Here is a 21,862-nt window from a genome sequence, read left to right on the forward strand (position 1 = left end):
ATTCCCAGAGTTGTTGGAGCACTTTGTGACAGATCTATAAACTGAAGCAGAGATTCCGTATTGGTTGTCGATGGGGTCCTTGTATTTAATTACACGCTCGGGCTTCACGGCGGCTCCCTTTAATAGGCCGCTGGCAAGAGTGATGGGCGCACGCTGTCTCCGGGCCTCATCTTCTCGCAGCCGGGGCCCGTCAGCCCAATTAATCATCACGCACTTCATTACGGCGGCTCGGAGCCGGCTGGCGGCGGCATTTAGTGACGGACGCAGCTCTCGCGAGGCCGCGGCCATCACGAACACAGCTCCCTGGGACCGAACAGCTCTTGCCGCCTCACCGCCAAAATGATCAGAATACGATGAATTTTCGTCACACGACACACATGATGCTCATGTTCACCCCCGTCAGGTATCTTGTCAGTAGTGTTGGTATTGCTGTTGCTGTTATTATTACTATTGCTACTAATAACAGCAACTAAAAGTGTATTAGTAACAGGCCCGACTCTAGAATTTTTTCTTTGGGTGGGTCGTAAAGAAGCATGGGTGGGCCATGAAGATGAATGGGTACAGGCCAAAAAAAAACAAAGTATTTAATCGCTCTGATATTTTAGGCATTGGCATCTGTCTGCGCTTGACATTTTTGACACAATAATCAGCACCCAAAGAGCATCATCCTTTGCTTTCTTTCATGTCTTTCCAACTTTGGAGAAGGGTGGGATGCTACTTGTCCAATTTTTAAGATGCAGAACTTTAAGACTGCAGCTTGCTCTTGGTCATGTGCAGCAGCAGAAATGTTTCTGTTGCCTTAAAGAGCCACTTTACAGTTTTTCATGTTTAAAAAAAACTTTGGCAGGTTTTTACTTTGCAAAGCATTGAAGTTTATTCATGTTTGGGATATCCATGCTGGTCATCATAGCAGCTAATAAACACTGCTGACTTCACACCTCTCCCCAGGCCTGAAAGTAGCCTATATAATACTGTTAATCATTAAAATAAACAGTAAGCGGGAGCACACAGGAGGGCATGCCCATGTGAAACATTAGGGTGAATAACGCTTGTTTTTCAGTTCTGAATGGCCTTGGGTGGGTCAGGGTATTCCTTGGGTGGGCCTGCCCACCCTCTAGAACCGGGCCTGATTAGTAATAGTATTAATTAGACAATTCATATAATAGCACTCTTAGTCTCAATAATACGTATAACAATAACATGGCTTGCTGAAATGATATTCTTGTAGCTTTATAGTGATAGCTGTAGTAGTACGAGTTTTACTCAACTCACTAGTACTTCTTTTTCCGTCAGGGCGCATTTTTTATATATTATTAGAATGCAGGTTTAATGGTAGTTTTCAGACGCCATGAGCAGCATGAGATATAACTTCGCACTGCTTGAGTTAGTGTCTTAAACAACTGTGTACACCAACCTGGTCTGTCACTGACGATGGTTCACGCTGATATTAGTGCCACAGTGACAGACAGTATGACATTCACTGCGGCCTTGGAGGAAGGAAGACTTTGGATACTGAAGTAACACTCAGGAACCAGGTGCATAACACGGGGTGAGGCAGGGGCTGTTGGTGAAGTAGGTGCAGTGCACTGGGACACATAGTCCTGAGGATTGAACCCTGATAATTGCTATATTTTATTACACCAACAGCAGTCGAAGTGACAATTTCCCTTGCTTGCACTAGGGACCATGGCATCCTTGCTACACTACTGGGCTGCGGTGCTGCGGCTATCAGACAGACATTGGTGCAGCAGTGATAACCAGTGGCCAGTTAAAATATGGCAATGACTAAGGTCCTGGAGGGAGTAGGCAGACACGTTTGCAACAGTTAGCCCGCATGGTCGATTACTGTATGGGACTTTATGAGATCTTGAGGACAGACACTGGTCCTTGGGTGAAGGCGCCAACACACATCAGAGCTGCAGGGACTCCCAGTGATCAGTTCCAATACACTATGGATTGGAATCTTTGAGGGAGCAAAGAGCAGGACAGCAGTAACAACCAGTGGCCAGCGACAGTATGGCTTGGCTGAGATCCTCTGGGGCTATGACATTCACCGGTGTGATAGTGAGCCCAATGGCCAGCGACAATAAGACATTGGCTGGAGTCGTGGGAAGGGCTTCAAGTGGGCCGGTACCTGCCAGTGCTCAGAACTGCCAGTTCTTAAAAGCAGGTGCTGAAACGGGTTCCTATCGGGCTCTCCATTTTTGCCCTCACCCTCAGGGTGAAAAAAAAATCTTCACTATGCAGCAGGACCATCCTTCACTGCCTTTGATGTAACTTCAAAGAGACTCGTTATCGGGACTTTCACAGTCTCATAATTTCAGAATTGAAGCATTTTCAATGTTGTATACAGCGAAGCTGAGTTGTTGCTTTTTTATCTTGTGCATCTAACAACTGACAAAGCCAATATTCCTGGCTTGTTGTAGGTGCAATGTTACTTGTATTATTTATCTGGATGCAGTGACAAAAGCGGCAAAATACCAGTTGGGAGGCACACTATGCTAAGCACTGATGTTTAGCTTACTGTTTTTTTAATATAGCTTTTTTGGCATGGACATATGATCAAGTACATGCAGTTCTTTGTATTGCAATTTGTGTGAAATGTTTGGGACCATGTACTGGCAGCATTCAGTTGTATCTCTTTGGATGGTTTTTTCATGTGACACACGCTACATGGCCTGCAGGGAAATGGCCCTTGACGGGTGGGAGACCCCAGAGAGTATTGAGTGTTGTCCTTTAGGGGTGTCTAGGTCTGGCATGTACAATTTTATCTCTGAGGTTAGAGGCACGCTTGAAGGCGAAACGTGGTACTGCTGAAGATAGGTTGCCTGTGTGAAATATGGACCAGTGTTGTTTTTATAATGCGTTTGATCTGGGTGGAGTGGGGGGTAAACAATGTGACATGTCAAGACTTGGTTTGTATGGCGATTCCTTGTTTCTAGGTGGGCCTCTCTATTGTTATTTTTGGCTCTGTTGCATTCCAATTCTACCACCTTGGGAGGGTATTTCCGAATGATCAAGTAGGTAGTGAGGGTTGCTTTTACAACAAATACTGAGGGTCTGACGATCCAAATATACACAACTCTAACACCCTAGACAAATGAAACCTCCAAATTGACTACCGTGAGTGACAAAAGAAAGCTATAATTCCCATCACCCACCAAAGGTGGCTTATCATCATCTGGGAATTCAGGACTGAGCTGAGAGGACCAACCACTCTGATGGTAATGGTGGTCACTCAGTTGTCCCAGTAGTGAAACAAATGGTAGGGTGACGGTTGCAGTGCAAAAATTAAACAAAAAGTGCTATTAAAAATGGCTATCCAGATGCTATAAACTTTATTCTGGCGCTATCGTGATGCCATTGATAAAACCTGTGCGTAAACAGTTTAACAAATAACTGTTAGATCGATGGTCTACATGTTTCGGCAATCTGGACTGTGTGTCCAAGCTCTCATCAGGACCCAAATACGCTACTTAGGTCTTTAAACTGTCCCTTGGACCCTCCTCCACTTTCACATTTTGTGAGAAATTCTTTGTATTCAGTGAGGGTTGCTGCCTGTTCCTTATAATCTCTTGTGGTGCTACAGTTACGGCGTAGCCGTAGGAACTGCCCAAATGGTAGGTTGTCCCGCAGGTGTGTAGGGTGGTGGCTGTCGTATCTCAAAAGGCTGTTGCAATCAGTTGGTTTTTGTAAGTGGTCGAGTGTGCTCTCCCTTTCTTGATAGATATCAGGAGGTCCAGAAATAGAAATTGTGTTCCTGAGATGCAGTTGGTAAATGTAAAAAATGGATTGAGTGTGTTAACCCATTCACAGAATCTCAGGCACGTCTCTAGGTCACCTCGCCACAGTGTGGATACTCTGCCAGGAAGAAGGACTGCTGTGCTGCTGAAAGAACTGCCACTCCCATGGCTGCTGCTCTGAAGGACCACTGCCCCGCTGCGCTGACCTGCTGCCCTCTTGCCTGGATAAGAAGGACTGGACCTGTGTCTCTTGAACCCAGACCCAGAGTGACTCCCAGGGTTAGTTGGCTGACCTGATCTAAAGCCTCAGGGACACAACAGGCTTCCAACAACTTTGCACCTGCATATGGACTTTGCCATCTGTGAGCTTACCCTGCCAAACCCAGTACTGGATGTTTGGAAGTGGACCTAATGTGTTTGCTGTCCTCTGTGGATCCAGTGGAATCGACGTATCTCTTCCACTGCATGGCGCAAACTGTAGCAGTACCGATGCATCACTACTGCTGTGTGGATTGTACCAGTCGTAAAGACCCACATCGCATTGCAGCCCATTGGAACTGCCAATGCGAGACCCATCCTCGGTGCAGGACCTAGCATCACTCATCGACGGCGGTCTCGACAACAGTGCCAGACTCCACTTCACAGCTCTTCGAAACCGATGCATCGCCCCAACTGTGCACTGCATCCCCGATGCCGAACTTCACATTACAAGCCCTATTGATGGAATCCTCGATGACAACGCATGCCCTTACACTGCAGCCTTGCCTCATCTCAGAACCAACACATTGTTTTGGTTGCGTGACATATCTGTGATATGGACATCACAACGCTCCGCAAACCAGAATTTAAGGTACTCTGAGCAATGGACCTAGCTGGGTCCCTGTAGCTGGCCCACACTACATCACGATTGGCTTGAACTTGTGACTTGTTCCAGCTCCAGGGAGTCCAGATATCCACAGTTGGCATTTTGTGCTTTTTGGTCCTAATTTCACAAAACAAAATTAATTGCATATCTCCGGGTCTACTGATTGGATTTTTATTGTTTTGATCATGTTTTAATTATTAAATAACTATTTTTCTAACTTGGTGTGGGACCCCTTTTGTGTGGTGTTTTTCACTTTATTACTGTTTGAAGTGTTGCACAAATACTTTACACATTGCCTCTATGTTAAGCCTGACTGCAGGTTAATTTAGAGTTGGCTTGTGGTTGGCTTGTGGTTGCTGCTTAACCAGGGTTCACACCCTAGTCAACCAACAAACCAATTTCTTACATTGGTGATCAGCGGTGAGATCAACACTTGTGTTTGTGCAGGCCATACAATGATTTGGTGTACAATACCATCCCATATCTGAGACCAATACAAAATGTAAATTCTCCTTGAATTGCCTTTTTGCTTTTTCTAAATTCTCTCTCTGACTGTTATACTTGAGACCACACCTGCAAGAATGGAGTTTAAGCTGTCCAACATTGAAACCGACACTGTGGCCCAGTTCAAGGAGTTCTGTAAGGAGAGAGGAATCTTGGCTATGAGCACCACCAGGAAGGCGGAGCTCCAAAAGGAGCTGAGGGCCAGGGCAGAAGCCCATCAGTCACTGCTTGAAACAACAGCAGAGGATAATGAGATGGCAAGGCCTGGAGAAGACCTTTCCATGGTACCACCTGCAGTTGAGGGGGGGGGGTGACCTGATCCCTGAAGAAGAGCCCCCTGCCAGGGCACGGAGCAGTGTCTCTCTTCCCGCAGCCTGTGCAAAGAGGAACCGGCAGAGAGGAGGGAGGCGAGGGAATTCAAACTACAGATGGCTCAGTTGAGGATGGAAGAAAGGAAACTGGCCTTGGGAGAAAAGAAAATCTTGTTGGCTCATGAACTGGGCATCAAGGCAAGATCCAGCAGTGATAGTTGCAGCATACGTGCAGTGTCCTTCGGAGACAAGAGTGTCTATAATCCTAAAGGTTTGGCGTCTGACTTTATTGTTGGGGACTAAATTGACAGGTGGCACAAGGCTTATGTGATTGCTATACAGATGCACAGGATCCCTGATGAGGCTATGGAGGGCTGGTCTAAGGAAGGGAGGGACACCCTACTGGCTCTAGAGAAAGGAGACAGGATGAGGTACACCCATGAAGGAAGCCCTGATCAGGAAATATGGCCTTACCACAGAGAAGTATAGGCAAATGTTTAGGGTCTGTCAGAAGCTGCCCCAGCAGATCTGGGTGGATGATGTGGATTCCTTTTGCAAGGCACTGAATGATTGGGTGAAGGGAAGTGAAGTAAGAGATTATCAGAGGTTGTACAATTTGATTGCAAAGGAGCACATGTTCATTCTTTTTTTTGGAACTCTGCACCAACACTTAATTGACAGTAAGTTCACTGACCCCAGGGAGCTTGCCAAGGAGGTGGGCCATTGGGTCAGCACCAGGGTCCACAAGAAGGCATCGGGGGGATCCCACAAGGGTGGACAGGGCTCCCACCAGAAGAAGGAGGGGGGAGACAAAAATAAAACAAAGGAATTCTCTAAAGGTCCCCTAAACAGTTCCACAGGTTACGACTCCCAACCCCAACTAAGAAGAGGAAGAAATGGTTCCCCAACAGTACATCATTAGGGAAGCCCCCCGGGAGGTTAGTCAGGAGAACCTTGAGCCTCATAGAATGGCCAGGTGCCTGCCAAAAAGAGAAAGGACAAGGGGCATGGGAAACCTGCTCCTGAAACTCCCATAGTCAGTGAGGAGACTGAACATGATGAGAATGCAGCAGAGCCTACATCTTGCTGCCCTGGGGAAACTACCTGAGCTTACCCAATGGCAGCAGGAAGGTGGTCCCACCATGGAGGAGTTCTGCAAGACGCAGATGGAGTGCTCTACCCTTGAGGGCCTATGCTGGCAGGCCAAGCCAGCTGGCAACACGTCCAGTGATCACCTGATCTATGGAGGGAATGGTACCTTTATAGCAAGCCTAAGGTCCCTGAGCCTGGGGCACCGTGTGTTGGTGGACCCCCAGTGCTATAGGACCTTCCTACTGGAGCTGGCTCATGATGTTCTCCTGGCAGGTCATCCAGGACAGGAAAATACCTTTGACATACTGGTCATCCACTTTTATTGGCTCCCGAGATGAGGAAAGCCTCAATGCCTTCTGTAGGTCATGTCCTACTTGCCAGGCCAGTGGCAAGTCAGTCAGAAAGCGCAAGGCTCCCCAGCAACCATGTCCTATCATTGGCATCAATGGGAGATCTTCAACATTGTTGGGTCTCTGGATGCCAAGACCGCCATGGGCAACAGGTTCATCCTGGTCTTGGTAGACCTTGCTCCCTGGTACCCGGAGGCTATCCCTCTGAGGACTGTGACTGTGCATGCAGTGTCCAGGGCACTGATGGGGATATTTACCCATCTGAGGTTCCCCAAAGAGGTTGTGTCAGACTGTGGTACCACGTTCATGTCAGCATACATGTAGGCTATGTGGAAGGAAAGTAACCCCCACCCCCAAACAAATGGGCTTGTTGAAAGGCTCAACAAGGCCCTCAAATGCATGATCATGGGCCTGTCAGAGGGCTTGAGGCGGAAGTGGGATGTCCTCTTGCCATGTCTGTTGTTTGCGTACTGGGAGGTGCCGCAGAAGGGGGTTGACTTCAACCCCTCTGAGCTTCTGTATGGGCACCCAGTGTGAGGACCTTTGAGTCTGGAAAAGAGGGGTGGGAGCAACCTTCCAGGAGGGCCCCCCAGCATGTTGTCAGCTACGTGCTTCTGGAAACAAGCTAAGGCGCATCTAGAAGCCAGTCAGGAGGTCCTGAAACAGGGTTTTGCCAGAAGGCCATGTTGATCGAGTTTTAGCATCGCCAAAAAGTGTGGGTGATGGAGCCTGTGTAGCCCAGGGCCCTACAAGACCATTGATCTGCCCCCAATGAGGTGAAAGAGCGCACAAGTGGGGTCACCTACCTGGTGGACCTCAAGACTCCCAGGAACCCTCTAAGGAGTTTGCATTTCAATCTCCTCAAACCCCACTTCTCAGTTAACTATGCTCCTGCTCACGGATGATGGGGTGGAAGAGGTGAGTGAACCTCTCCCCAGCCACCTTTCTTCCAATGAGCAGGATGAGTGAGTGGAAGATGTAAGCCTTCCCCTACCCTGACCTTAAAGCAACAGAGAGACTGCAGCCAGTTGTGGGAGCAGTGTGCCTCTTTATTCTCCCTTACCACAGGACTCACTACATAGTGTATCCATTATATTGACACAGGGGACAGCACACTGGTGAAGAGTAAACTGTACTGGCTGTCTGATAAGGTGAGAGCCAGCATTAAGGAGGAGGTCTCCACAATTCTGGAGCTAGTGATTATTGAACCCTCAAACATCCCTTGATATAGCCCAGTGGTGCTGGTCCCCAAGACTGCCCCTCCAGGTGCCATCCCTGAACTCCAGATTTGTGTGGATTACAGGGGGCTCAATTCAGTCATCAGGACAGACCATCACTCCATTCCCAGAGCTGATGAGCTCATAGATCAGTTGGGAGCTGCCTAGTTCCTCAGAACATTTGACTTAACTTCTAGGTACTAGCAGATTGCCTTAACTGAGGGGGTTAAAGAGAGGTATGCATTATCTACCTCAGAAGGCCACTTCCAGTTCCGAGTGATGCCATTCGGGCTGAAGAACGCCCCATCCACCTTTCAGAGGTTGGTCAACCAATTCCTGGCTGGGCTGGAGAACGTCCGTGCCGCCTACTTAAACAACATTGCAGTCTTCAGCTCTGGCTGGGAGGACCATTTGTGCCACCTCCGCTTCAGGCTCTGCAGAGGGCAGGCCTGACTATCAAGGCTAGTAGCTGACAGATAGGGCAGGGTTTAGTGGTCTAATTTGGACTCCAAGTGGGAGGAGGCAAGGTGCAGCCCCTCTGGGACAAGATTGAGATCATTCTGACTTGGGAGCCCCCCCAAGACCCAGACAGAGGTGAGAGCCTTGTTAAGCCTCACTGGTTTATATAGGAGATTAGTCCAGGAGAATTGCACCATTGACAGGGCTGACTTAAAAAAACCAGCCCAGACACGTGATCTGAGTGCTCTTGACACCCTGAAGTAGGCCATGTGCTCAACACCCATGCTCAAGGCCCCTGACTTCTTCAAGGAGTTCATTGTGCATACAGATGCCTTAAAGCATGGCATGGGGCCGTGCTCTCACAGGATCAACCTGAAGCCTTCATCAATAGGAGGTTACCTCCCCGGGAACAGAGGTGGAGTGCAATAGTAAGGAAAGCCTTTGCAGTGGTTTGGGCACTGAAGAAGCTGAGACCATACCTGTTTGGTGCTCACTTCCTGGGTTCAGACATACCACAGACCCCTCAGAGGGCTAGTGTATATGAAGGGTGAGAATTCCAAACTTTTTAGGTGGTCCACCTCCCTTTAGGAAATGAACTTTACAGTGGAACACCTTCCTGGAACAGATCACGCCAATGCTGATGGCCTCTCCAAGTTCCTCTACCTTGGTGAAGAGAACTGCCAAGGAGTTGGGTAGTTCTCCCCACTTTCAGCTGGGGGGCATGTATTAGACCTGGCAACCTTTGCATGGTTTCCCCCTGAGTTTTTGCCTGCAGACCTCCTGTTTTTGCTGACCTCGTTTTTGCTTACCTTAGGACTCTGCACACTTTACCACTGCTAATCAGTGCTAAAGTGCTTGTGCTCTCTCTTTAAAACATGTTGATTAGTTTATACCCAATTGACATATTTAATTTACTTGCAGGTCTCTAGCAAAGTAAGACTACCTGTGCCCAGGGCCAGTAAATTAAATGCTACTAGTGGGCCTGTGTGGGTGCAGTTTTAAACTACCATTCCGACCTGGCATAATAAACCTTTTGCCAGGCCCAAACCTTCCTTTTCAATACATATGTTACCCTTAAGGTAGGCCCTAGACAGCCCAGAGGGCAGGGTGCCATGTATTTAAAAGGTAGGACATGACTTTTAGGTGTTACATGTCCTGGTTGTGAAAAACTCCAACATTCCTTTTTTTCACTGCTGCAAAGCCTACCTCTCCTATAGGATAACACTGAAGTAACTTTATTACATTTTGTAAGTGAATTGTCCTAATGGGAACAGGTAACCAGTTTGTGTTTGGTGTCTCTGTAATCACAATTTAAAATCCTACCTTGTGGTGAAGTCTGAATATAAATTACAATTCTGAAAATGTCTACTTTTAGAAAATTCACATTTTCTCTTCCTATCCAGTTGGTGCCTGCAGCCTATCTCTGGGTCACATGATTAGGTGTGAGGGACAGTTGGGCTTTGTGTATTCCTCCTAGACAGCCACACAGAATAGGGATCTTAGTTGTGACTGGATGGGCTGTCACTGGCAGGATGGGGGGAGAAGCTGGACCCAGCCCTACTTACACTTGAATAGGCTGTGTCCTGTCTCCACACAAAGGGCTGCATATGCCTTGTAGTTAGTCTGGAGCCAGGGCCAGAAAGGCAGGGCACCTGTGCACGTCAAAGGCATGCCTCTAGAAGCTTCTCCCCACTTCAAAGGCACACATTTGTATAGATACTAGACCACAGACACCGCCACTTCATTACACCTCTTGCCCCTTGCATACTCTGCCAGAAATAAGGACTGCTCTGCTACTGAAAGAAATACCACTTTATTGGCCTGCATCCCTCTTGCTAGGGTGAGAAGGCCTGGACCTTCATCTTTTGAACTCAGAACCCAGAGTGACTCCAAGGGCTAGTTGATTGGCTTTCTGATCTGAAGCCTCAAGACACAACAGACTTCCAACAACCTTGCACCTGGACTGTGCCACCTGTGAGTCTACCCTTCCAAGTGCTGCCACCCCATTATTTTAACCTAGGAAGTGGGCCTAAGGTGCTTGCTAGTCTCTGTGGCTCCAGCGGAACTGACAAATTTACTCTGCTGCGCGGCGCAAACCTGAGCAGAACTGACGAATTGCCACTGCTGTGTGAATTGGACCCGTCGCAAGAACTCATATTACATCACAATCCATCAGAACCGCCGCTGCGCAATGCATTCTCGGCACAGAAGTGACGTATCGCCCCAACTGTGCGCCACATCCCTGATGCTGGACTTTGCATCGCAAGCCCAATCAACAGGATCCTAAACGACAATGCAGGCCCTCACATCGCAGCCTCGCCGCATCTTGGAACCAACGCATTGCTTCAGCTGCACGACGAACCTTCGACACGGATCCTGTTAACCAGGATTAAGGCGCTCTGTTCAGCAGGCCTTATTAAGTCCCTGTAGCCATCCCACGGTCTATCATGGTCGGCTTGAACTTGTGATTTTGTCCCGGTCTGGTGCGACCAGATATCCATAGTTTCCGCTTTGTGCGTTTTGGCGCTATTTTTACTCAAATGTTTTAAATTGCATATCTCTGATTCTACCGGTTGGATTATTGTCATTTTGGTCTTGTTTTATTTATTAAAGGAAGTACTATTTTTCAAACTTGGTGTGGGATACTTTTTGTGTGCTTTTTTCCCCATATTACTGTTTAATGTATTGCACAAATACTCTACGCATTGCTCTAAGTGAAGCCCGACTGCTCTGTGCCAAGCTACCAGAGGGTTGAGCACAGGTTCATTTAGGGTTGGTTTGTGCCTCACCGGGGACAGGTATTGTGGCAACTAGCAACAACCCAATTTCTTACAACCACCGTGTATCATACGATATAAGCTCTCTTTATATGGTGTCCCGATGAAGAACCAATATCACACAAGGAACGGGAAGACAAGCTGGAAAGCCGCGTGCAGAAACGTTTTTCAGCTATTATGGAGGCCCTGCGCAACAAATGCCCATCAGGGGGTTTGCAACCTACATGGGACATGTGCATCATCTTTAGAAATCCTATAAAATGTTTTTGGGAAAGGTCAGCAGGGTGAGTGCTGGGCCTTCAGCCCACCGTCTTTTCTTGGCCCTCCACCCTCTAAGGCATGCCCACAACATTTAAGGGCGAGGCAGACTCAAAGTCCCATTTTCTCTTCTTGTCACCCCTCCAAGTGTCCTCCTCTTCTTGTCACAAGGTGGAAATATTTGAAAGCCTGACAGATAAGAAACTGTAATGCTAAGATCTCCTTGTGATTCCACTCCTTGCGGTTAAATTTCACATATATAAGAAATAAAGAAAGTTAGGCATTGTGTTGTATAGAACTTTTCCAAAATATTTGCTTCTATTATGACTATACGAAGTTGCAAAGCCTGTTCGTTTTCAATTCTGTCCAGATTTTTTTTTAGAGTTTGCTAGTTTCTATAAGCATGAAGTTGGCAAAGTCTTTTTAGGTTGAAGTCTAGCAGACAGCGCAATTTATGCTTTGCTAATGGCATCTTGGGGACATTCAGAAAGCTTACATGGGAATGCATTCCGCCCGTTGCTTACCATTGGCTTTGTGGTTTGTAACTCACATTTGTTTGCTTTCTTTTTGCTGGCTCTATTTGTGTTAGGCTGTCCAGCTTGAGTTTGTCCCTTCCGCTGCCCAAATCCTGTTGACTGTATTCTTCCACCAGCTCTCTAATCTATAAACAGTCCTTTAAATATTGTTCTCATCTTGTCACATTTGCTGTGAATTCAAAGACAGAGGTCAAACATCAGGCTCTGTATTTCAGAGAGCTTGGTGTTACTTTTCTTCTCTGTCTTCAAAGTGAAAGGATTTATGTTGCAATAATGCTTTCTACTGGGGGTGTGCTTGAGAAAGGCTGTATGGTGTTATTTTTTTTCTAGCACAAAACAACATTGAAATGTCTGTAAATGAGCTGTGCAGATATTTGTTTTTCTAGTGCACAACGGAATTTAAATGTCTGTAAATGAACTATGCAGGTATTTCAGAGTATATTAGAATTTGAAAAGCACAATGAAGCACATTTTTGGTAATTTTGTATGTGGTATAAACAATTATTTTGATTTGATCAAAACAAATCAATACAGTAACTTATGATATTTCCACGCATTATCGTTTGTGCGCTGCATACTTTTTTCAGTTAAACCATATGTCTGTGCAAATGTAGTGGTCATTTAAATTGTGTTGTGTGTAATGGCAGTATGGAACCACAACATTCAAACTTCACTTTACCCCACTCCACTCTACTTACCACCACTCCACACCATTGCAATCTACTCTGCAACAATGCACTCCATGCCACTCTACACTGTATCACTGCACTCTACTCTGCACCACTCCACTCTACACCACTTCACTCTATGCCTCTCTACTCTATGCTAATGCATTCTACCCCACATTCCTCTACTATGGACCACTGCATTCTTTGTCACTGCACTCTACACTATTCCACTTTGCGCCACTCCATTCTACTCTACAACACTGCACTCTATGCTACTGCACTATACATCAATGCACTGGCGTAGAGTGGGATAGTACACTCTACGCCAGTCCACTCTACGCAAGTTTTATCTACTCTACACTCTACTCTATACCACTGTACTTTATCCTGCACCACTCCACTCTACTCTGAAACATTCTACACTATGCCACTGCACTGGGCACCAGCCACTCCACTCAGTGCCACTCCACTAAGCGCAACTGCGTTCTACTTTCCTCTCTACTCTGCACCACTGCACTCTACCCCAATGCACTCTACGCTACTTTACTCAAAATAAATGCACTTTACGCCAATTTACTCTGAACCTCTGCACTCTTTGCCACTATGCTACTCTTTAACACGGTGTGCCACTGTACTCTACGCCAATGCACTCTTTGTAACTGATTTCTACTTTGCACCGCTGTACTCTATGCCACGCCACACTACTCTATGCCATTCCACTCCGTGCCACTGCTCTCTACGCCACTCTAATATACACCACTGCACTCTACAACAGTCTACTCTGCAACAGTACACTCTCTGCCACTGAACTCTATGCCACTCTGCTCTATGCCACTGCACTCTACACCATTGCACGCTGCATCGCTGCACTCTACGCCGCACAACTCCACTCTACACCACTCTATGCCACTACACTCTGCATCACTCCATTTTACAGCACTGCACTCTACTCTGCACCACTCTACTCTGCATCATTCCACTATACGTCACTCTTCTTCAACACTACACTCTCCACCACTGAACTCTCAGCCACTCCTCTCTGCACCACTGCACTCTACTTTATGCCACTCTACTGCATTCTATGCCAATGCACTGTATGCCACTATAATCTATCCCGCTCTATTCACTTTACGCCAATCTACTCTAAACCACTATAATCTACACTGCACCACTGCACTCTATGACACAGCACTCTTTGACACTGCACTCTACTCTCAAACAATCTACTCTACGCCACTCTATTCCACTCTCTGCCATTTCACTCTGTCACTCCACTGTACACCACTCCAATCTACCCTGTGCCACTCCACTGCACTCTATTTTATGCTGCTGCACTCTACCTCACTGCACTCTACGTAAAATCTACTCTACAACACTGCACTCTATGCCACTCTACTCTACACAATTGCACTCTACGTTACTTTACTCTGTACCATCCTACACCACTCTACACCAATGCACTCTACACCACTCTACACCCCTGCACTCTTCACACGCCTCTGAACTCTACACCACTCTACTCTGTACCACTGCACTTTGTGCCACTGCATTCTACTCTGTTCCGCTACATCAAAGCACTCTATGCCAATGCACTCCATGCCACCACACTCTAAGCCACTACACTCTATGCCACTCTACGCCATTTCACTCTAATGTCTCTCTAATCTACTCTGCGCTACCTATTCTATGCCAATGCACTCAACCCTACTCTACTATGCACCACTGAGATCTTCGCCAGTGCACTCCACACCACTCCAGTCTAGTCCTTTCTACCCTACTCAGCATCACTCCACCCTTCGCCACTCAACACTGCCCTCTAGGCCACTGAACTCTACACCAATGCACTCTGAACCACTACTCTATGCAACTGCACTCTACCCTGTACCACTCTACTCTAACCTGCACCACTCTACTCTATGCTACTTCACTCTACTCTGAAACAATCTACTCTAGGATACAGTACTCTTCTCCACTTTGCACAACTTGACTCTATGCCACTGCACTTGACTCCCCTCTACTCTTAACTACTGCACTTTACTCCAGTGCACTCAACACCATTTTATTCAAAGCCAATGCACTCTATGCCACTGTAATCTACTCCAACTACTGTGCAGTTCACTCTACACCACTGTACTGAACTCTGCAACACTGCACTCTACGCCACTCTCCACCATTGTGATCTGTCACGGCACTATATGCCACTTTATTCTACTCTGAACCACCGTACTCTATGCCACTCCACTCTGCACCTCTCTACTCTGCGCCCCTCCACTCTGTGCCACTGCGCTCTATGCCACTGCTCTCTGCACCACTCAACTCTAAGCCACTCTACTGGATTCTACACCAATGACCTCTAAGCCACTACGCTCTCCGCTACTACATTCTGAATCGCTCCATTCCATTCATTTTGATTCTGCACCACTGCAGTCCACGCCACTGCCCTCTACACCACTCTACTCTACGCCACTGCATTCTACACCTCACGAGTCTGAAACAATCTACTCTATGCCACTGCACTCTACGCAACTGCACTCTGTGCTACCGCACTCTACTCTGCACCAATCTATGCCACTGTACTGTATGCCACTCTACATCACTGCACTCTACGCCACTTTACTCAAAAGCAATGCCATTCCACTCTCCTACACTACTCGACTCAATGCTACTCTACTCTGCTCTATGCCACTCTACTCTCCAATACTCTACTTCACTCTAAGCAACACGCTCTACGCCACTCCAGTCTGCTCTACGCCACTCCATGACACAATGCCACTCTAGAACACCCTGCCCCACTCTGACACTCTACTCCACGCAACCCTACTACACTCTATTCCCTTCCACTCTACCACGCTCTACTCCCTCCACGACACTCTACACCACTCCACGGCACTCCACAGCACTCCATGTCAGTCCACTCCACTATACTTTACGAAATTCCATGCCACGACCTATTGACTTTGCAATTGCTTGTTTAAAAAAACAATCTGCAAATAAGAAGGCCCCCTGCACAGCAGCAGGAGCTTGCCAGATGCTTTGCATAGCCAGGAAAAGCAGCGCTTTTTGGTCACGCAGTGCTCTACTTGTGCTTCTCCACGGGTGAACTACAAGACTTCCAAAGACCTCGCCCGCCAAAAATCCCCCCCACCCCCTTTCCCTGAGTTGGGATTCCAGCATCATGGAAGTCCACCGGGTGCGCTGGAGGGTTCCTTCATAAGAAAACGAAGCTTGAATGTCTTAATAAATCTCTATAGGCTGATTCCCTGTCTTATTGAACAGGCACTCAGGCTGCAGCAACATGGTGATCATAGGCACCGGGTTGTAAAGGCTGTGGGACTTGGGCCTACCAATAATTTATAAGTGCCCAAGGGTTGGGCTAGGATAGTTCACATTATTTACTAACTGAACGTCAGCGAGGTACATGTATGCCAGGGGCCTGCTGTCAGAAAGGTGTGAAAGAGTGACACCCAGTCCCTTTGGGATTGCCGATCAGAGACCTATAAGACTACAATTCAAAGCCATCTCTCGCTGTGCTGATACCCTTAGCACCTAAACATTATAACATTCAAGGCATAACATTAATGTGCTGAAAAAAGCCATTTTTAAATGCACCAAGTATACCCCTTGCTTTAAAATGTCATTTTGACTCATTCATAAGTCAGCTCCTCAATACATAGAAACATGCATATGATTCACATTAGTAAAATAACGTAACTGTTCTATTCGCATTTTCATTTGGGATACTGTTTAGTTTCTTTTTTAAGAGTGCTCATTCAGTCAGAAGGCCTCTTCAGGGTACCAATAATAAAAAAGACATAAAAACTCTTAGGTCCCTGCATTTGGTTTATATATGAAAATATGCACTGTACATTGTGGTTGGTGATACACAAAATTATTAAATATGTTGCGTATTTATTGTTGTGCATGTTGCGGGCATGCTCGTCATCTCACATCCACACAGAACTGCTCCTATGACTTGGGCCCACCAAACATTTGGTGACTCTGGCTCCTGTCATGGTGATCTTTAACTATGAAGCATGGAAGGGGGCCAAACTTTGGACATTTTGCAATGTCCACACTTTACTTAAAGTGCAAAATCCCTGAATCTGCTCACATATAGCTGTGTGGTTGAACATTCTCAAGAACACATTTAATTGATTAAATATTTGCTCTGCCCTAGGTGAGAAATTAAATTTCAGTGATGAAGTTGTGAAGTAAATTTACCTTACCCGGGGGTGACATTTCGTACAACACAAGTACTTGGGAGGGACTTTTACATAAAAATGTATTTTTTTCCATGAGAATTCTCCAGCCAAAAAAAAAACACACACACACACACACACACACACACACATACACGTGTTACCATCCTTGTGGGGACTATGTGTAAATACCTGCCTTGTGGGGACTAACCTTTCCAAATGTTTTTAAAACACACTAATAACAGAAAAATGTTAAGAAAAAATTCATTATACAGGATCCTGCTTCAAATTTGCAAATATATTGTTATTTAATCGTGCGCACAGCACCATCCTTGTGGGGACTTGAACATGTGCTACCATCCTTGTGGGGACCTAGTCCGTAACACTATTTGTGATTGAATACAGTCAAAGGCACATGGCTAAATGTTTATTTTATCAACAATATACACAAGCAACATTATAATCTATTCATATATGAATTGCTGCATATATACTAGGGTATACATTAAAGACAGATTATGTTAATGTGCCACAAAATATCATATCATATGCTTAAAGAACCACACTTAAAGCTGCATTTAACCTATTTATTAGTGCTGAAAATCTTAGGAGATAAGGGAACTAACACATAAAGAAATTAACATATGGAACCAAGGAATATGGTCAAGTGGTGCTTAAGTCCCCACAGAGATAGTGTGTTATTATAGCGATGTTCAAGTCCCCACAGAGATAGTGTGTTATCATAGCGATGTTCAAGTCCCCTCAGAGATAGTGTGTTATCATAGCGATGTTTAAGTCCCCACAGAGATAGTGTGTTATTATAGCGATGTTCAAGTCCCCACAGAGATAGTGTGTTATCATAGCGATGTTCAAGTCCCCTCAGAGATAGTGTGTTATCATAGCGATGTTTAAGTCCCCACAGAGATAGTGTGTTATCATAGTGATGTTTAAGTCCCCACAGAGATAGTGTGTTATCATAACGATGTTCAAGTCCCCACAGAGATGGTGTGTTATTATAGAGATGTTCAAGTCTCCACAAAGATAATGTTTTATTGTAGTTTTTTTCAAACCCACACAAAGATAGTGTGTTATAGCGATGTTTGAGTCCCCACAGATATAGTGCATGAATGTGCTTGTGTTTAAGTCCTCATTAAAATAGGGCCCGATTCACAAAGGTAAACTTAGACAAAAAGTCTAACTTTACTACTTTTCAGTATTCACAAAACCCCATAAAGAGAATGTGAAGTTAATGATGTTCAAGTCGAAGCAAACACAAGGAGATGATGGACGGAGTGGTGAAATCTTTCAGTCACTCACTGCCAGTCACAGATCTCGGTTGAATCGATCATCGTTCTTTAGCTCACTTCACCACCCCAGTTCAGACCCAGCTATATGCAAATCAGTCTTGACCCTGTGCCTCATGGGAACAGTCCAGCCCAACTGCCAAGCCAGGTCTTCCCTGGACCGGAAACAAGCAGTCTGGGACCGGTTCCGGGATAACAGCCCCTCATCAGCCAGGCTAGCTTGAATCCAGTGGCAAAATGAGCAAGGGGCCCACGTCTGGGTCCCAATTTAGGGCGAACAAAGCAAACACAAGGAGATGATGGACTGAGTGCTGAAACTTTTCAGTCACTCACCCCCAGTAACAGATCTGGGTTGAATCCATCAGCTCACTTCGCCACGCCAGTTGAGACCCAGCTATATGCAAATCAGTCTTGACCCTGTGCCTCATGGCACCCCCTGGTGCTTCAAGTCGAAACAGAGCTTGCGTTTATTGACAGGAATGCTCAAGTCAACACAGAGATAGTATGTTTTTATGATGATGTTCAAGTCCCCACAAAGATAGTGTTTTATCGTAGTTTTTTTTCAAGCCCACACAAAGATAGTGTGTTATTATAGCGATGTTTAAGTCCCCACAGAGATAGTGCATGAAGATGATTGTGTTTGAGTCCTCATTAAAATAGGGCCCGATTCACAATGGTGAACTTAGACAAAAAATCTAACTTTTGTACTTTTCAGTTTCAACAATCTAAACTTAGACCAAAAGTCTAACTTTACTACTTTTCAGTATTCACAAAGCCCTATACAGAGAATGCAAAGCTGATGATGCTCAAGCCAAAACAGAGCTTGTGTGTAATTACAGGAATGCTCAAGTCCCCACAGAGATGGTGTGTGACTATAGTATTACCACGGTCGCCAAAGCGAATGTGTGTGATTATAGACATGCCCAGGTCCCCACAGAGATAGTGTGTGACTATAGACATGCCCAGGTCCCCACAGAGATGTTGTGTGATTATAGAGATGTTATGGACCCCACAGAGATGGTGTGTGACTATAGTATTACCACAGTCGCCAAAGCGAAGGTATGTGATTATAGACATGCCCAGGTCCCCACAGAGATAGTGTGTGACTATAGACATGCCCAGGTCCCCACAGAGATAGTGTATGATTATAGAGATGTCATGGACCCCACAGAGATGGTGTGTGACTATAGTATTACCACAGTCGCCAAAGCGAATGTATGTGATTATAGACATGCCCAGGTCCTCACAGAGATAGTGTGTGATTATAGAAATGCCCAGGTCCCCACAGAGATAGTGTGTGATTAATGGGATGCACAGGGATAACTGTTGGACCTGGCCCTTTTTGCATGGTCATCCCTAAACTTTTTGCCTTCCTCCTATATTTTTTCTGACCTGTTGTTGGCTGTTTTATGACTCTGGGCACCTTACCACTGCTGATCAGTGCTAAGGTGCATATGCTCTCCCTATGGTAAAATGTTTTTTTTTTTTTAATTTTTTTTTATTATTGAATCATCATCAATCTTAACAACTATAAACATACATATTTCAAGACTTGGATCAATCATATAACACAGAAAAAGGTAAATGAAGGAGAGAAAACAAAAACGCAGATGAAAGTGAAGTATACCGAAGCATAGCACATATAAAAAAAAAAAAAATGAAAATTCAACCCAGTCTTGATGATGATATCAGTATACCAATCTTTCAATCCATCAGGTATCGTTTATCATTCCATCTTTGACTGCCATTCAGCTATTGGTGCCCAGATTTGATTTCCCAATTTTTTTAACTTCCTTCCCCTTTTATCATAGAGTGCTTTTTCTAAAGTATATATAGCCAGGATGCGCGATAGCCACTGATGAAACGTAGGTGGATTTGGATCTTTCGAAAGAGATGCTATACACAGTCGACTTACAGTCATAGCCAGAAATAAAAATTCATAACATGCTGCGTCAGTGCCGTCTTTAACCACCCCTAATACCATGACTTCATTTGTTAATCTGATAGAGATCCCAAGTGCCCTATCCATGAATTGTTCTATCAGTTGTTTATACAGATCTAGCTTAGGGCATGCAGAAAACATATGGATAGTGTCAGCCTGCGTACTCTGACATCTTGGACAGGTTATACCACTTGTTCCACCCCAGCAAGCTATTCTATAAGGGGTATGATATAATTCAAAAAAGGTCTTGTAATATTGAGTTTGCAAGTTTGCTACTCTTAAAATTGTGTTAGCAAGTTTTAACGATTTTTCAGGTTCGGTCTTTTCTAAATTTAACTTTCTTCTCCATTTCTCATAAGTGTTTACTTGATCATCCTTTTTATACAGACAGATTACTTTATATAACTGAGTTATTGTGCAGCTCCCTTCGCTTCTGATCAGCTCCATTATTTCTTCTTTCTTAAAATGCATATTACCTGCTTGTTTTTTAGATAATACTGATCTAATCTGCAAGTATTTGAAGAAGTCTTTACTCTCTATTTTATATTCTCGTTGTATTTTTTCAAAAGCCATCATACCCGTACTATCGATGAGATCTCCGATAGCTTTGGCCCCTAGATTATCCCAGCGTTTCATTACTGGGTCGTGGAACACTCCTGGCATAGCCGGATTCTTATAGAGAGGGGTATAAAAATTCATTCTTCCCATAGCTATCTTTTTCCGGACCATCGACCATACTGACCAAGCTCCCCCCAGAGTCTTAAACCTGTTTTTTTTATAATAGTTTGGGTCATAGCACAATAACGATCCTTTAGATCCCTCCAGTATCAATTCGTAGATATCTGGGATATCACCATTATCTCTCCACCTGTCTTTTATACTCCCTCCCAATAATCCCTTTATGTACTGCAGAGTTGCAGCTAGATAATAAGCCTTGAAGTCCGGGGTTGCTAACCCTCCCCTTTCTCTTGATAGGGAGAGAAATGTAATAGCCCTGCGTGTTTTGCCTTTTGCCCATATAAATTGATTAGAAATCCCATCGAGTTCTTTAAACCATATATTACCAAATTTTAAAGGGATAGTGCGAAATAAATACAATACTTTAGGCAGAAAATTCATTTTTATTACGTTGGATCGGCCTATCGTTGTTAAGTGTAAATTATTTATCTTGTCTAAACTTTCCTTAGCTTTCTTTATCACAGGGCCTAGATTTTCTTCCACTATCTTAGTTATTTCTGCTGTTATGGTGATTCCAAGGTAGGTTGCACCCTCTGTTACTCTACTGTCAGTTGACACAGCATATTCGTTTACCACTATCTGGGTCTTCCCTGCGTTTAATTTATACCCCGATAAGGACCCGAAAGACCTTGCTTCCCTCTCTATTTCTCCTAATGCTGTTGTAGGATCAGATGTAGTGATGACAAGATCATCCGCATACCCCAATATTTTAGTGACATATCCATTTAAAATTATCGGAGGAATGCTTCTATTTAGCTCTATTCTTCTTATAAATGGATCTATATAAAAGGCAAAAAGTAGTGGAGAGCAGGGGCAGCCTTATCTCCTCCCTCGTTTGATCTTTATTAAATCGCTCTCTACCCCCATTACTCTAAGCCTGATAGTGGGTTTTTTATATA

General features: G+C 45.2%; 1 protein-coding gene across 2 annotated transcripts in view; it reads left to right on the forward strand.

Annotated features, from left to right (window-relative positions):
* Positions 1-287: 287 nt before the first annotated feature.
* LOC146833511 (gap junction gamma-1 protein-like) overlaps positions 288-21,862 on the forward strand; it is a 203,929-nt gene continuing 182,354 nt past the window's right edge. Inside the window, exon 1 of one of the 2 annotated variants that reach the window (XM_085601359.1) lies at positions 288-403. The gene's annotated coding sequence lies outside the window, so the exon portion shown is untranslated. The remainder of the gene's footprint in view (positions 404-21,862) is intronic. The other variant, XR_014960593.1, reaches the window with a different exon arrangement.

The sequence above is a fragment of the Triturus cristatus genome, chromosome 4_2 (assembly GCF_964204655.1).
Source record: "Triturus cristatus chromosome 4_2, aTriCri1.1, whole genome shotgun sequence".
Lineage (NCBI taxonomy): Eukaryota > Metazoa > Chordata > Amphibia > Caudata > Salamandridae > Triturus > Triturus cristatus.